General features: G+C 45.2%; 1 protein-coding gene across 4 annotated transcripts in view; it reads left to right on the top strand.

Moving 5' to 3' along the window:
• The first annotated feature begins 279 nt into the window (after nt 1–279).
• Nucleotides 280–15684, top strand: part of FAT1 (FAT atypical cadherin 1) — a 122391-nt gene continuing 106986 nt past the window's right edge. For 2 of the 4 annotated variants that reach the window (XM_082863992.1, XM_082863995.1), the window contains exon 1: nt 280–626. The gene's annotated coding sequence lies outside the window, so the exon portion shown is untranslated. Of the gene's footprint in view, nt 627–3170; nt 3387–13138; nt 13221–15684 lie in introns of those variants that run through there. The other 2 variants (XM_082863993.1, XM_082863994.1) reach the window with 2 other exon arrangements.

Here is a 15684-nt window from a genome sequence, read left to right as displayed (position 1 = left end):
GTGCGCGCCGCGGGGCCGCCCCGGCGCCGAGTGCGAGGAACGCCGGCGCTTGGCGGAGCCCGGGAGACGCAGCGGGGTGGAGAGGGGCAGACGCTTCACTGTCGGGACCGCAGAGACCGCTGCGGCAGGAGAGCCGGCCGAGCTTCCGAGCTCGCGGCCGCTACTGTCCAGGAGGCGGACCCCGCGGGAGAATCCCGTCCAGGCGGCGGGGCGGGGGGCTAGGCGGGGCGCTGACGTCACCTCCCCTCCCCCACCTCCTCCAGGCGGGAGGGAGTGGGGAAAGAGGCAGTGATCCGCCGCAGCTCCCGGCCGCAACTCCTAAACTCGGCGGCTCGCTGCCCGGACATGTCCTGACAAACTTGGTTTCTCTTCGGCCCTCTCTCTAGCCCTCGCGCACTCTCATTTCGCCTCCTTTTGCTGCTCAAGTTTCCCCCAGTTCGGAAGCCTCCGGAGATGCGGCCACCTGGGCGGCGCGGGCGGATCGCACTCTCGTTGGCGACATGCTGAAGATCCGAGGGAAGCAAAGTTGGTACTTCATACACGGCTTGTAACAAATATCCAAATCGCGTGGCGATTACGGACCTGCCGGGACTTTAAAGCAGAACACCGAGGACTCGGCTGGACGGGTGAGTTCTTTCTTGAGTGCAAGTCTTTCCGTATTTAAGTTTAAACGTTAATGAAATTGCGTGGGGTGTTTGACTAGTACAGGGAAGCGTGTGCATCCTACCGGCTTTCCGCTCGGCGAGCTGCACACCCGCCCTGGCTGTGCTTGACTCGGGAATGAAAGATCAGTATGCATAGGTTTTGGAATTCATAAAATACTTACAAAGCACTGTTCAAAAGAACTTGAAAAGCTATGCTGTTTGTGCATTATTTCAAATGTAACTTATTATAGAAATGGTGCCCAGGGAGGGCGCATTGGGTGCCGCGTGATCTGCAGTGGCGCAGCGCCCTCTAGTCCGGGTACCCGGCAAAGCGCGCGCTCTGCGCACGGACCGCGAACTTGGACCTGCCGGGCGCTCTTGGGACGTGGACGTGAGGTCCGTCGCCGTCACCCTAGCCTTCACTTAGCACCCACTCCGGCCCATTCTATAGCTAATATACAAATACCAGCTTGGGTGGACTGGATGCAGAGGCAGTGCTGGCGGAAAGCTTTTTTTGTTTTCGGGAACCCATCCCCCTCATTTTCTAGAGCCTTTGGGTACTGGGTTAGGGAGGATCGACTATTGAGAGGACAGACGTGGAGCTTGTACTACATTTCTTGTTCATGTGAAGGTAATTAGCTGGTAGCAAAAAGGCACCTCTGTTTCGTTCCGTTGGGGCTAAAGGATCAGTAAAAACGTGGCAGCACCGGACTCTGCAATCTCGATCTCTGGCTCTCGGCTGTTCCTCTGGCGACGAAGTGCAACTTCTTTCAGGCAATTAGGTTTTCAGTGGACCTGGCAAACCGGCATTACCAAACAGATGTTTTAGTCCAAGTAAGGGTTATTAGTTATTAGTGAATGGTAATTTTCTCCAGGAATTCTTTTGTGTCATTTAAAAAATCTTGTGATTTTACGTTATGGGATGGTGTCTTTTTACCTTTTACTGTTCTTCTCCTCCCCCGCCCCCCGCATCCCGCCCCAACAAACTGTTGGCGTTCGTGTGTGGTTGTGTTTTGTTTAGAGTTAGAATTCGGCAACGGGCACAAACGAGTTGAGCTTGGAGACCAGGTAACCTACTTTCGAGGTGTTCCATGTATGAAACTGACCTGTAACTCCAGGAGCGCTTTGCCGTGGACAAGTGTTTGGATGATGATGTTTGCTGGGTGTGTGAATTTCTGTGTATTCTAAATAACGCGCAGGGAATACACCACATACTCTTAGTGCTACGAATCAGCACACTCATTCTGCAGGCATTATTTTTCCTTCCCAGCCATGACCTTCTAGACACATTTCCCCCCCCCCCATCACCTTCTTTGAGATGGCATAAGAGGAGACTGCATTAACTTTGAAATAGGGAAATTCTCTCCTTAACCCTAGACTCCCTTACCCCCATTTGCCTCGTAGTTCTTCCAGCAGCCCCCTCCACCGGTTCCAGGGAAATCATCTCTCTTTGTCCTCACAGCGTTAACGTATTCGAGCTGCACAAACTTTCCGAGGTCAAGGCCGCCCTCTTCTCCCGGCTGTTTCCCAGCGCCCGGGAGCACTCCGGGCTGCGCTGAGCCGGCGCCTGGAGCTCTGCCCGCGCTGAGGACCGGCTCACAGCCCCGCGATGCCCGGACTGCGCGCTCCGGTGTGGGGGGAGTTCCCCGAGTGGGCCGTCTGGAAGCCCGGGGTTTCCCCCTTCTCCCTGCGGAACTTGTAGTTTCACGTCAGACTGCGTTCACAGCCTGCGGGGTGTACTTACCGCGTGGGAAAGCGCACGAGACGGCACCGCTGCCTTTTGTCCCGCAGACCTGGGAGTCGGGGGTGTCCGCCGGCGGGGGCCGGCGTTGGGGTTCGTAACCACAGCTGGAGAGGTTCCGGGGTCTAACCAGCTCTGCGCAAAGAGGTCGCGAAGGAAGCGTTTTCACTTTCCCGGGATTTTAGTGTACTGTAGATTGAAAAAGGAAGTAGGTTCCGATCTAACTGCATTCCTTTTGAGACCTTTTGTAAGATTTTATTCCACCAAGCAATTGCAGACCTACAGCCAAGGCATTCAAATTCAGATTCAGGAATTCCCTGAAGTTTCCCGTGAATCTAAAGGAGGAGGCGTGGGAAGCTTTTTCTTTAGTCCTTCGCTCTTTTTTTTTTTTTTTTTAAGCTAAGTTAATGTTCCCCCTTTCCTAGTAGGGAGCATTCCCTGTTAATTACCTGCACAAATCTGTGTGCTGGCCATAACTAACCTCGGCACTAGAGCGAGCCCCAATCTGTTCCTCGCGGTGTCGCTAGGTCATCCTGGGAACTCGCTGGTCTCCTGGAAAGGAGTTGGCTGCTGTAGCTGCTGGGAGATCCCTGACCCTTGGCGGGGCGTCGTAGCCCGGACCCCGCGGACTGGGATTCCGGCTGCCAGGAAAAGTCGGGTCGAGTTTCTGCGCGGGAGAAAAGAGCGCCGGCGCGAGCGGGCGTGGCTGCGAGCGGAGGGATATATCCCGCGCCGGGTGCGTGAAGCGCCGGGTGCGTGAGACGCCGGGGTTGCACCGGCCGGGCTTGGAGTGGGGCTCGCGGGTGGCGGGGCGCTGCCTCAGAGCGGGGCGCAAGGAAAGCGAGGGCGGGCCGCAGATACCATGCGGCCCTGCGGAGCCAGTGAGGCCCCGGACCGACCCGGACCCCGCTCGGGGGCGCGCTGAGGCGGCGAGGTGCGCGCCCCCGAGAGCGCCGCCGCAGCCGCAGCCGCCGCCGCCGCCGCTTCGGGCTAACTTTGCTGTAAGTTTGAAGGAAACCAGTTGGGGCTTGAGGGCGGTGGGCGAGGGGCGCAGCGGCGCACTCGGTGCCATTGCGCGGCCGGGCCGAAGCCGTATGTGCCCGCGGGACGAGCAACTTGCTGCTGCCGGGTGGCGGGCTTCCGGCTCGTTGGGAGCTTGCCCCTCACTGTCCAGCCCAGGACCGAGCGCCCCCCGGAGCTCTGGGGACGGGATGGAAAGAAAGAGACCCGCCGGACGGTGGTGGTGCCGAGGCCCCTGCCCACTTGGAAAGTTCAGGGCAGGCCCTGGATTCGGGTGGGTGGGCGGAGGCGGATGGGCGGGAGCGGTTAAGGCGCGACGTGACCCGAATGGTAATTACCTACCCGACTGCTGCTGCGAGCTGGCGGCGGCCCCGGCTGCACCGGCTCTGGCCCCGGAGCCATTGCTGGAAATCAAAGCGGCAGCCGCGGCGCGGGGTTCCCGGCGGCCTCTGGGCGAGAACTTCCGCCTCGCCCGGAGCTCAGAAACTTCACACGCGCGTTCCACTTTCTTCTCTCCGGTAACACGCGTGCCTGTTAAAGACTTATCTGATCTCACTCCGCGGCTAATTTCTTGCGATTTGTGAGATATTCACAGCGTTGGTGTGATGAAAGGAGAGGCCAGCTGCTAAGGGATGGGATCTTTGAAATGGAGTCACCGAGTTCTTTTAGATGTTTTGTACCCTGAAGGAGTGCTGGCCTGAGGTTTGAGTTGTAACTGGTTGAATGTAGTTAAGCATAGGTGAGTGATAAATATCGGGGCTAAACATTTGCAACTGTGCTATCCGTTTGTTTCTTTTTTGGAAGAGAAACTTCTAAGATCTTTTTTTTTTTAAGAGATTCTGGTTCTTCAGTGCTTTTTCTTTCTCTAAGTGCTTTCCTCTAGGAAGCTAACCTTCTGTTGTGTCTAAGAATTTTTTTGTTCCCACTGATGTGAATTGCGGGACTTTGAAAACAAGGACGCAATTGTATGCGTTAGGAAAGTAAACTCATAAATATTTTCTGTGCAGTTAGAGGTTTTTTTTTTCCTTCATGTGTCTGAACTATGATTTCATTAAATAGCTTTTGTTAAGCAACTCCTATTTACAGTGACTGAAATCGGAAAAGATTTAAAAGGCAAATGATCTTCAGTTATTTATGTATCTTTCACAAAAGCAGATTCTTGAGGCGTCATACATTCAGAGATAGGTTTCAATAGTTTAAGATAGCTGCACGTGTTAAAACTAGGTGATGGTGATGTTTTTTTCATATTACTCTTAGCGTTGTGGTTATCCAGCACATCAAGTTACTGCAGTTACTCATATAGTGTGTTTCTCCAGGTATATAGGTTAATTCTGATGTTTGGCTTTGTGTTTTAGGACAGCTCTCTGGTTGCACAAGTGGAATTATTATCCCCCTTTCTTTTCTATATACTTAAGCTTTAAGATGGGTGTAAAAGTGCTTAAAACATTACATAATTTTTAAAAACAACGATGAATATAACTCAATTATGTCAAACATGGCATTTAACACGTTCATAGTAGGGTTTGATTTGAATAAAGTGTGCATTTGTGTACCCATTACTTGAAAAATGAATATCTTAAATGAACTAAATTCTTTGTCACTCTGAAAGGAAGTGAAATTCTTAGAGGACTTCATAAAAATCTTTCAGGCCACCTGCATATCTATTCATTTGTATCTTTTAATTAGTTACTAGAAGTACACCTAGTGGTTTTGCACCATGTTAGTAGACCATTTAAATCCATGTTATGGTCAGGTGCCAAAAGAGGAATCTAAAAAGTATATGCAAACTACTACTGTTTTCCTCCCCCTGATCCCATGCCTTCCTAGTGTATGTCTTTAGACTTAGCTCTCAAGTTGTCTCCGAAGTAGTCATTTCCTTGAATGCTAGAAGTGAAAGGGATGTTACAGATGATTTTAACTCCTTTAACAAGTCTACTGCCACCTGTTTTCCACCCAAGTTTTGCAGATTTCACATAGACTCAGTAAACTAAATCAAATTCAATGCATTATTGTTGCATTAAATGTTGTCTCCATGGCCTAATTTGTGGCCTAAAGGACTTGATTTAATAGCAGGAAGCCATAAGGCCAGGTGTCTGTTTAATCTTTATGAGTGGGAAACTGCAGCAGGTAAGCTTTCTTTTGACCAAATTATATAGTTGATGAAGCCAAACTGTGTCTTTTTGTCTCACCTAATTGTTTAATTTGCAAGTGTTAGTTTGTCCTTAGGCACTGGTAAGGAGTTTTTGAAATGAGCGATGCAGGCAATTCATTTAACCAAGATCAGAAAGTTGCATTTTTTTCTCTCCTCAGGTCTGGGAGGAACTTTTTATTTCAAAAATGTATTCAGTCAGATGAGGAATCTGTATATTTCACATAATAAAGTTTTTTTTAAAAATGATCTTTCTTTTCCTTAAGTCCCAGATTTAAATATATTGCCAAAATTCTTGCTTAATTCCAAAGGTTTATTATTTATGTGGAGATAAATCTATAATTAAATGTCTTCTATAGACCACTTAGGAAAATCGGTAATTATTTAATTCTTATCTTCGTAGAATATTCAAGCATAATGCTTCATAGTAAGCTCTGTAGTAGGGACGCTGATCTGGCATCGCCTGTAGCCACTTTGGAAGTATTTTGAGGTGGTTGATGACCTCTTTTTGAGCTGCTGGAAATTAGAGCCTTCTGCAGGGCACCCATCGGCAGTGTTGTTACTGGCCTAGTGGTTGCGCCTGGATTTTTTGTTAAGTTTACAACGATGGATGTATTGTTTTCCCATGTTATCCCTCCTTATCCCCCACCCCCTCCCACCCATCAGTCCTGCCTTCCGTTCTCCATTGCTAATCCTCATCTATCTGTCCATTCATGCACCCAACAACTGTGGATCTCCTCTGTGCCAAACACTGGGTCAGATGCAATAAACAGTGGTGAACAAAGCAGGGTTCCTGCTCTCAAGAAGCTTACAGTCCAGCAGGGGAGAAGGACAAATAAACAGTTATCTCCAGTGTGGTAAGAGAGACCCATCTGGGTCAGGGTAGTTCATCATAGCACCTCAGTGAGCTAGGTGGATATTAGGATAGGGTGAGGTCTGGGGGAAGAGTGAATCTGGAGGCAGTGATTCACGGAGAGGAAATACACGTAAAGCAAGTTGTAGAAACCCTTGGTGTTGTGACTTGATTTGTGGTTTGATGAATGGTGAGAAAAAAGACCTGAGCACACCATGTTATCTTTCGGAAAAGGGTTGGTTGGTTTATCATCAGTGTTTCTTTAATCCTTCTTTCACGTTTCTTATGGCTTGCCTTTTTTTCTTTGCGTAGGGAAAACAGAAAATCTATGACCTGGGCTCACCTTGGCTTATAAAGATAGAGAAGATAACTTTTATGGAGGTTAAGAAGAGAGGAAAGAAAGAAATGTTGAAGAGAAAGGTGGAAATAACGAAACTGTGTGTGATGAGTAAAGGGCAGGAAAAAATAAAATTGCCATGTTTGCGTTGTCTTTTCGAAGAGAAAGGTGGCGATGCTGCAAGTTTAGAGCCTCTGCCACTAGGTGGTGTCATGGGCTCAGGACAGCTTGGTGGTTTCAAGACTGTGGGAAGGACACCTTTTAGGTTTGAAACAGAAGTAATATGGGAGATTAAATTGGGAAAGTAGGTAGAGGTCAGATTGTCAGAGATCTTTAATACAAGATTAAGAAGGATGTACTTAATCCGAAGGATAAGGGGAAACACTGAATATTTTAAACTATGGAGTGACATTACAAAGAAGTTTTAATGAGACTAATTTCATTGCAGTATGTAGGCTAAATAGTATGGGGGCAAGAAAGCAGGAATACCAAAAGGCGGTTCACATGCTGTGCCTGAACAGATACAAATATGAACCAAGTGGCAGCAGCAGAAATGGAAGAAGCACAATTTTGAGAAATTGAGAAATAAAAAAATGTCAAGTCTAGATGACTTAAGAAATGGAGGTTTGACAGTTAAGATAAAAAGTCATAGAAATCCTGAATTTCTGGAGTGTGTGTGTGAGTGTGTGTGTGTACAAAGAGAGAAAAAGGAGGTGGGGAAAGAATGTGTACCTGTGGAGGGTAGAAAGCTGTAAAGATTTTAGTCCGCTCTCTAGTTTTTCAAATAAAGAAATGGAATCCAAGGATTAATTAACTCCCTTGAAGTCACACAGATGATTAGTGACAAAGCCTGGGCTAGATCACAGGTTTTATGACTTCCAGCTGCTTTTTTTAATTTGATTTCTTAGATTGCAAACTTGGTGATTTGGGAAGTGGTGAAACTCTTCAAGGACGTAGGAAATTACTCTATTTTTAGTGCAATAGCTACTATTTTGCAGTGGGAAGTGGGTGAAGACACTGTATAACTTAAGTCTGAAGGTATCCCCGGGGTGGGGAAGTTGTTCCATGGCACTTGTTGGAGGTTAGGGTGGAATGCAGGCTTCTGCGGTGATCCTTTATGATAAGGGCAGAGGGGATGATGTCTTTAAGGGTAACAATATGTGTGTGTGTGAAAAGAGTTGAAAGAAATTTGTAGTGACGAACTGGAAGGTGAAAGGGTTGGTGTAGCTTATAAAAGGGTATTGGAGAGAATCAGGAAAGTTTAGTGCTGTCCATCCTTTACGCGTTCTGTATGGATCACCTCTTTGTTTTAGGCAGTTTGTGACAGTATGAAGGACACATACGGGGGAGGAGGGTGAGTAGTGTCAAATCGGAGATTGTCAGGGAGGATGAGTACTGAGAAAAGGGCATTAATTTTGACGTTAGCCTTTGACATCAGAAGAAGCTGCTTCTGTTGCCTGGGTGGATCTGAGGTCACGTGGAACAGTTGAGGGTAGAAACAACAATGTCTTTCATGGAGGGAGTTCTAAGGAAGTCAAGGTAGCACTGAGAAACTACTCTTTGCAAACATAAGAAGGTGAGAAATAGGCTGTTGGCTTGAAGGAAGTGCAGGTTTGAATGAAAGCTATTTTCAGTGGGAAAGAACCTGTGTGTATTTGTGGAATGCTGAAGGCAGCTGCAGCGGCGGCAGCGGCGGGGCACTTGAGTGTGAGGGACAATTTAGGGAAGAGCTGCAGGAGAGGCACAGTTTTATGGCATCAGGGATGTCTTTATTTGTAGCTTGGGTGGTTCGCATCTCCTCGGAGATGTGGGAGGAAGAGAAAGGAGGGGAAGAGAACATTTTAAGGAGAGGAAGTGGGGGGAGCCTCTACCACGACTTCCCCGTACTTACTATACATGGAACGTTCACTTTCCTGATCCCGTATTTAGTGAAAGGCCGAGGTTTGTACCTAAATACAAAAGGGAGCATCATAATTTGATCCGTAATGAAAACTGTACTACTTTGGGAGTGGAAGAGTGGCCAGTATTAATGACTGCCAAAACATCATTTAAATGATTTCTGTTTGCAGAGAAAAATATATTAGGTGAAATGCTCTTATATCACAAGAGGGTAAACAGTCTGTTTTTTGAGCTTCTCTGTGGGCAAAGTTTGCCCTGGAGTGTGCGTGAGGAGAAAGTGGTTGGCGGGATGGGTAATAACGGAGAGTGGTCATGTTTTGGAGCGCTGAAAGAGGAGAGACTAGCACAGGGATGCCTAGTCTAGCCAGAAATGTACACACAGCCCTTGTCTGTTCGTCTTGTCTTTTATGTCACAATAAAACAACAACTAGAAACAGTCCTCTTCAAACTACCCACAGGCAAGTTTTATAGGTTCATTGAGTAGGTAAATTACATACTAGAGTTTATACGGAGGCTATTTAAAAATTAGGAAGTCTGTTTAACTTAAGGGCAAGAAAACTTCCAAAAAATTATTTCGAATTGATTAAATCATGTTAATGCTGAAGCTTTTAGGTTCTGGAAAAGAATTATGTGCCGAGGAGAGGGATTTGCAGCGTGTACTGTCAGTATGAATAGCTTGAAGACTGATCTCAGTTAAATTGGAATCAGTTGTTGATCATTTGAAGGCAGTATTTAAATTAAGTCATTGCTGGAGTAATCAGACTTACTGCAGCTCCAATCAAAGCTAACAACATACAGAGTTAGCAGAAGCAGTTAAGTGATGTATACCAAGCCTGAGCCTGCTGTTCAATTCTGGGTTCATAGTGCCACCCACCCCCATTTTTACTGAAAAAATGTATTAAGATGGCTTAAAGAGATTTCGTATGTACCCAGAAATAAACAAGATCTACCCATTAATTTTTCAGTGTTAAGAATGAAAGCTTTTAAAAGTACTGTCTATGGCTATTATAATTTATTAGAGAAATGCAGGGGTTTTTTCTGTTGTAAATGTCACCTGGAAGCTGTGAATTGGTTATAGCTGAGTAACAAGCAGGCTTTCTAAGACAGACACAATACTCTTTTTTGACTCCTGTTAAGTGATTTTAGAGGTCATTAAACATTTATTTAATATACAGTATTTTTAAAAAGCAGGAGCCATTTACATTTCATATTGTCTTTTAACAACTTTGTGACAATTCTCTTTGGAAACATAGTCATCTCCCTCATGATTTAGACATCTCTAGAAAGTACTTTTAAAATGTGACGCTATTCAAACCGAACATTAAGCTCTAAATTTCAGTCATAAGTTCAGTTCTAGTGACGCTCTCACTGATGTGGATACAAAATGGGAGTATGGTGAGGGAAAATACAAAATACTTGAATATTTTTGTGTATTTTTATTATCATATGTGGCATGGAGAGTCTGATACTGTTTCCCTCTTGGATAGAGAGCTGGAATGACTAATGGCGTGTGTAAGAGTTGCGACTCTAAATAATAAACATACATTTAACAGAATGTATGCATTGTGTAACGCAGTGTCCCACCTAACGCCCTGTCTCAAGCATCTGAAACATCTGAACCTTCATCTTTAGATCTAAATGTTTGAACTTATGCAGCTGTGTTCTCTGCACGGGGCTGTGTTCTGTTGTGTGAAGCCTGTGCGGTCACAGATTGGAACACTTTACATGAAAGTCTCGCAAATGAAGAAACATGAGCATATTAATATCTGACTTCTACCAGAAAAATGATCTTTCTCTCTTATTTATGGAGTTTCAGAAATCTGTACTAAAGATATTTAAGCTTTGGACCTGAGGCCCTTTTCCCTAAAGGCTGAACTAAGTAAACATTCTTTGTTTTCACTTTGGAAAATGCACAGAAGAAATCCTGGCTTACTGTAAGTTCAAGTAGTGTGATCACCTTCTAAATATCAAAGTGTAGCCTTTGGGTAAAATGGTTTTTAGAGTTTAATTTTCATAAGCGTGAGCACTAGGTAATAATGTACTTTTTTAGATGAAATGGTATTAGTACCTTTTTAGGATTTGTGTGTGTGTGTGTGTGTGTGTGTGTGTGTGTGTGTTTCCCCTGCTTTACTGTTTGTTTTGCATAGAGTAACAGCCATAATTTTTCTGGCATTTTAAGGTGAAACGTGAGTTCACAGTTCTCGGGTAAATTACTGTAAGGTTAACAGGATCTCCTAGAAAGTGGAATTTTTTTCTGATCAGAAGACTTGCATTTAATAATTTAATTACAACGGCATTCTGTTAGCCAAGTTTGCAGAGTAAATTCAGGGTTTTAAGAGGTCTCAGTTATGAATGTGGTCGAAAAAGTTTATTCCAGCTGTGATGTGTCCCGTGAGAAGAACCGTGCGTGGTGGGTGAGTTGTGAAGGGTGAGCCAGGTGTTTGGGAATCCAGCTGTGAGAGAGAAGTGGGTGGTGGCAAAGGCTGCAGGTGCTGCTGAGGGATCCTCGAGATGCCGTGGGGGAGGGAACAGCTGCAGTGGTTTGGCATGTTGAGCCTTCTCCTTGTGCCCTGGGGGTGAAGGGCGTGCCCAGGGCACCAGCGGTGGTGGGAGTAGCATGGCACCAGCCAGTATTAATGGGTCATTTTCAAGGTCTCATGTTAGGCTTCAAATGTTCAGAAAGATTGGTTTGCTTACCATTGTCATTGTCACACCACTGTTTCTTGCTTCTGCCCCAGTGGCTGCTTTGTCTCCCTTGCTGGTTCCTCTCGTCTTCTGTCTTCTAGATCTTGGGGAGTAGCACGTCTCTGTCCTTGGGTTTTGTTTCTTGTCTCTGTGCTCTCTCTGTGGGTGATCATTTAGTTCTGTGGTTTTAAATGTAGCGCCTTCCATATTCTCACAACTCTCAAGCTTCTCACTCCACGGTGAACCTTTCCCACACATCTAACTGCTCGCTTGAAGTCATTACTTGGCATTTCTACCTTAACATGTCTAAAGCTGAACCCTCGATCGTACTCCCTAAAATCCGTTCCTCCCTCAGTGCAGGCTTCCCTCTCTTGTACCTGACCGCGCAGTTCTTGCTCAGCACGTGACCTCTGGAATCTTCTTTGATGCCTCTCTCTTTCTCTCCTTCCGCCTCTGCCCTCCAGTTCATCAGCTGGTCCTGGAGTAGATCCAAAATGTCACCCTTCTCCCCACCCCCACCAGGACCATTGAGGCTGAGCCACCGCAGTCTCTCACCCATGCTGTTGCAGTACCTTCTAACTGGTCTCCCTCCAGCTTTTGCCCTGGCTGCCCTCCCTTCTCTTGTCCACCCCGGTACCAGAGCAGCTCTTTCACTTTAGGTTCGAGCATGTCACTCCCCTGTTCTTGTTTTATTTGTAGGAACATCCGACGTCCTTCACCCTTCATCCATGAGGCCATACTGATGAAAACAAATGATAAAGACATTAGGAGAGAATAGACAAATCTCCCTTACAGAAGAACTCTAAACGATTTATGTAACATAACTCTCCACCCCTAAGTGTGGACTGCACGTAGCGACTTCCTTCCAAAGGGCACAGTAGGGGAAGGGGGCAGCAAGTACCCCGCTGCGGAGAAACCCGACAAGCGCTGCTTCAACCCAGTGAACAGAGTCAGCATCAGCATCGATGTGATGTGATGAAAATGGCACTTTACCCCGTTCTCTTCCTCGCCTCAACGCATAGCCCCAGTCTAATCATGCGGAAAAACATCAGACAAATTCCAGTGGAGGGACGTTCTGCAAAATACCTGACCAGTACTTCTCAAAACTGTCAGGGTTATTGAAAACAAGACAAATTAGAGAAACTATTACAGTCCAGAGGAGCCTAAGAGAATACGATGACTGAATGTAATGCGGTTGTCTTGGCTGGTATCCTGGGACGGGAAAAGGGCATTGGGAATTAGTGAATTACAGTGTATCTATATTATTTCATTAGTTGTGACAAATGTACCATAGTAAGGTGAGATGTTAACAGTAGGGGAAACTGTCTTTGTAATTTTTCTGAAACTCTAGAATAATTTTAAAATGAAAAGCTTATCTAAAAAAGGATCTCCTTTATTGCTCTCCACTCACCCACTGTGCCAGGCCACCACGGTCTTTCTCCTGTGGCGCCTCTAACTAGTACTTCTCTACTGGAGATGACTGAGCTTCAGGGGCCATTTGTACTGTCTGGAGACATTTTTAGTTGGGGTTGGGGGGAAGAGAGGCTGCAGGCCTTTAGTTGGGTGGAGACCAGGAATAATACTAAATGATGCCTAGGACAGCTCTCCAGCCTACACACCCCGTCCCCCGGCCAAGAATCATCTGCCCCAAATGTCAATAGTTTTGACGTTGAGAAACTCTTGTCCTTTTTCGGGGCCTCTCTTTCCCTCCATGTTTCTGGCTGCAGTCTTCATTTCTTTCTGCTTTATTTTTCTCCTTAGCACTAATCATCAGCATCTGATAGACTCTTTGTTTCCTTGTCTCTCACCAGGAAATGTATCTTCCATGAGGATTTGTTAGTAGTTTGGTTCACTTTTGTATTCCCAGCATGTAGAACTGTTCCTGACCTGTGGTAGGCTCTCATTAAATGGGTGATGAATGAATCAAATGACCAAAGAAGTGAATTAATGATAAAGATAACATATATATATATATATATATATACTAAAAATTCAAATAGTAGAGAAAAGTGAAAATGTGAACATTCCCCCAGCTGCCTGTCCTTCAGAAGTTACCACCATTAACAGTTTACTTCTTATCTGTCCAGAATTTTTTGGTTCATTTTTAAGCACATCCATGAACTATGCATATAATTTATCTCCTCTCCCTTTTTGCAAACATAAATGGGATGTTTAGTTTTTCCACTTAATGTATCTGGACATCTTTACATGTCAGTGTATAGAGTGCTGTCTTATTTTTTTAATTACTGCATAATATTTTATATGTAGAATTAAGCAAAAATATTTTAATTGCTTGCAATAGAATCCTGGTTTAATACTTTGTTGTAAACTGGATACCAGTAACATTATGTATCCTAAAACAGAAAGTGCTTGTGCAACATCATCTTTTCAATGCTTCTTTAAGACATTTTCTTTACGTTTTATCCCTGGTTTGTAAATGCTTCAGTACCAGGATCTTTGCCTTTTAAAATAGTCTTTAACTCCATGTACCTAGCACAGTCTGTCTGCTAGCAGGTTCTTAACACCTGTAGGTTGAATTCAATCATGAATCAGAGTTTTCACTTGTTTTGATAAAATTATCGGTTTGTTACATAATCCTCAAATTTCCCTGAGTATTAAAACTGTTGACCAAATTAAGAGATAGTTTTGGGAGAAGATTGTCTTCTTATTCTGTTTAAATCTTAATTGTTGTTCTAGAGGCCAAAAATTCTGTCTCATTTTCTGACTTTATCTGCTGAGAAGTCATGTTTGCTAAAGCACAAGTTAGGGTGCCCGACTTGGACAGGATTCAGTACCAATTAAGCTTCTCATTGCCTTCAGCGTATCAGGTTTTTTCTTTTTTTCCTTAATGAAATGATTAATGGGGCAAAGTTGGCAGTTGGCTGAGTTAAGATACTATAAATTAAAGTTGCCATGCTAATTTCCCCTGGCTGTTTGGCCAGCCCTTCAGTCTGCTGTTTCTCTTACCTTGGGGAGCCGTCCCGTTTCCCGAATATTCATCTGAGGGGTCCTTTGCCAGGGCTGCAGCACTCTCCTCTTCTGACCATTCTCGGACGTTTGTGAAGCTCCGTTCATTTACGAGGTGAATTACGTTGGCATTTAGGGGAACAGCTGCTCTGAAAGCGATTGTCCTCCCCCGCCAGGCCTCAGCCCAGTGAACTGCCTGCCTTCCCACTGGTTTAGGGTACCCCTTTCTCACATGTCCTCTTTCCGCCCACCTCACCCTTGGACCTCCCTGCAGTGCCTTCCACCTTGCTGCGTTGATTGGGCCCCTCTACGCATGTTTGCTTAGATGATTTAGCTTTGTGCGTGTGTGTCTTGTGTTTGGGTGACGGGTTGTTCAGTACCCCGAAGACAGCGGACCCTCTGTGCACTGGCTGTTGGCAGCAGTGGTGATACAGCAGTGATGTTGCCAAGATTTGTGTCCCTGGTTTAGGGAGGGCAAGTTCTGTTTGACATCAAGCTCTTGCCTTTTGTAAACTGACTGTTTGGGGCTCAGTTTGTTGGTTCAGAAATGACTTCAGTATTAAACTTGGTGATATATTTATTTTAATACCTTTAAATAGTTAATACAGTGCTAAATGAGACAGTAAACCCTTATATTATGTAGGGAGTCAACTTAATCATTCTTATAAAGAAATAATATAATTTCAGGATAAATTTCTAGATGAGATTACAAGCTATCATTATGGGAGGTTATATAAAACCACTGTTGAGAGTTTTTTTGGTTGTTAGCTGTCCGAAGCGTACCATGCTCAGGGTACTGTAGTAGCATCAAGTCTGTGAGCTTTTGAGCACTTCATTTATTATGTACAAGTAAATGGAAACAATGTTCACTCCCTTTTTTAGCAGTGGCTTATACTTGCCTTGAAGATTGAAGTGCAGGAATACAATGTAGTTGTTGCAGCTGGAAGACCTTCATCTGATGCTCTTTAGGATTCTTTGAGTCATTAAAATAAAAAAAATTGTTCTTAAACTTAGTAATTCTAGAAATATTAGCAGTATTGATACTTATATTGGAAAACTATTGCATTTATTCATATTCTGTATAGATGGAAAATACTTTATTAAAATGTGAGGTCTGGGCTTCCCTGGTGGCACAGTGGTTGAGAGTCCGCATGCCGATGCAGGGGACACAGGTTCGTGCCCCGGTCCGGGAAGATCCCAGATGCCGCCGAGCGGCTGGGCCTGTGAGCCACGGCCGCTGAGCCTGCGCGTCCGGAGCCTGTGCTCCGCAACGGGAGAGGCCACAGCAGTGAGAGGCCCGCGTACCGCAAAAAAAAAAAAAAAAAAAAGTGAGGTCTAAAACCTTAAAAAAAAAAGTACACTTTTTGTTTGTTTTATTTCCCTGAAGCA

This window comes from Leucopleurus acutus (genome assembly GCF_964270905.1).
Source record: "Leucopleurus acutus genome assembly, chromosome: 21".
NCBI lineage: Eukaryota > Metazoa > Chordata > Mammalia > Artiodactyla > Delphinidae > Leucopleurus > Leucopleurus acutus.
The sequence above is the reverse complement of the archived record's forward strand: the minus strand, read 5'-3'. Positions and strand labels throughout refer to the sequence as shown.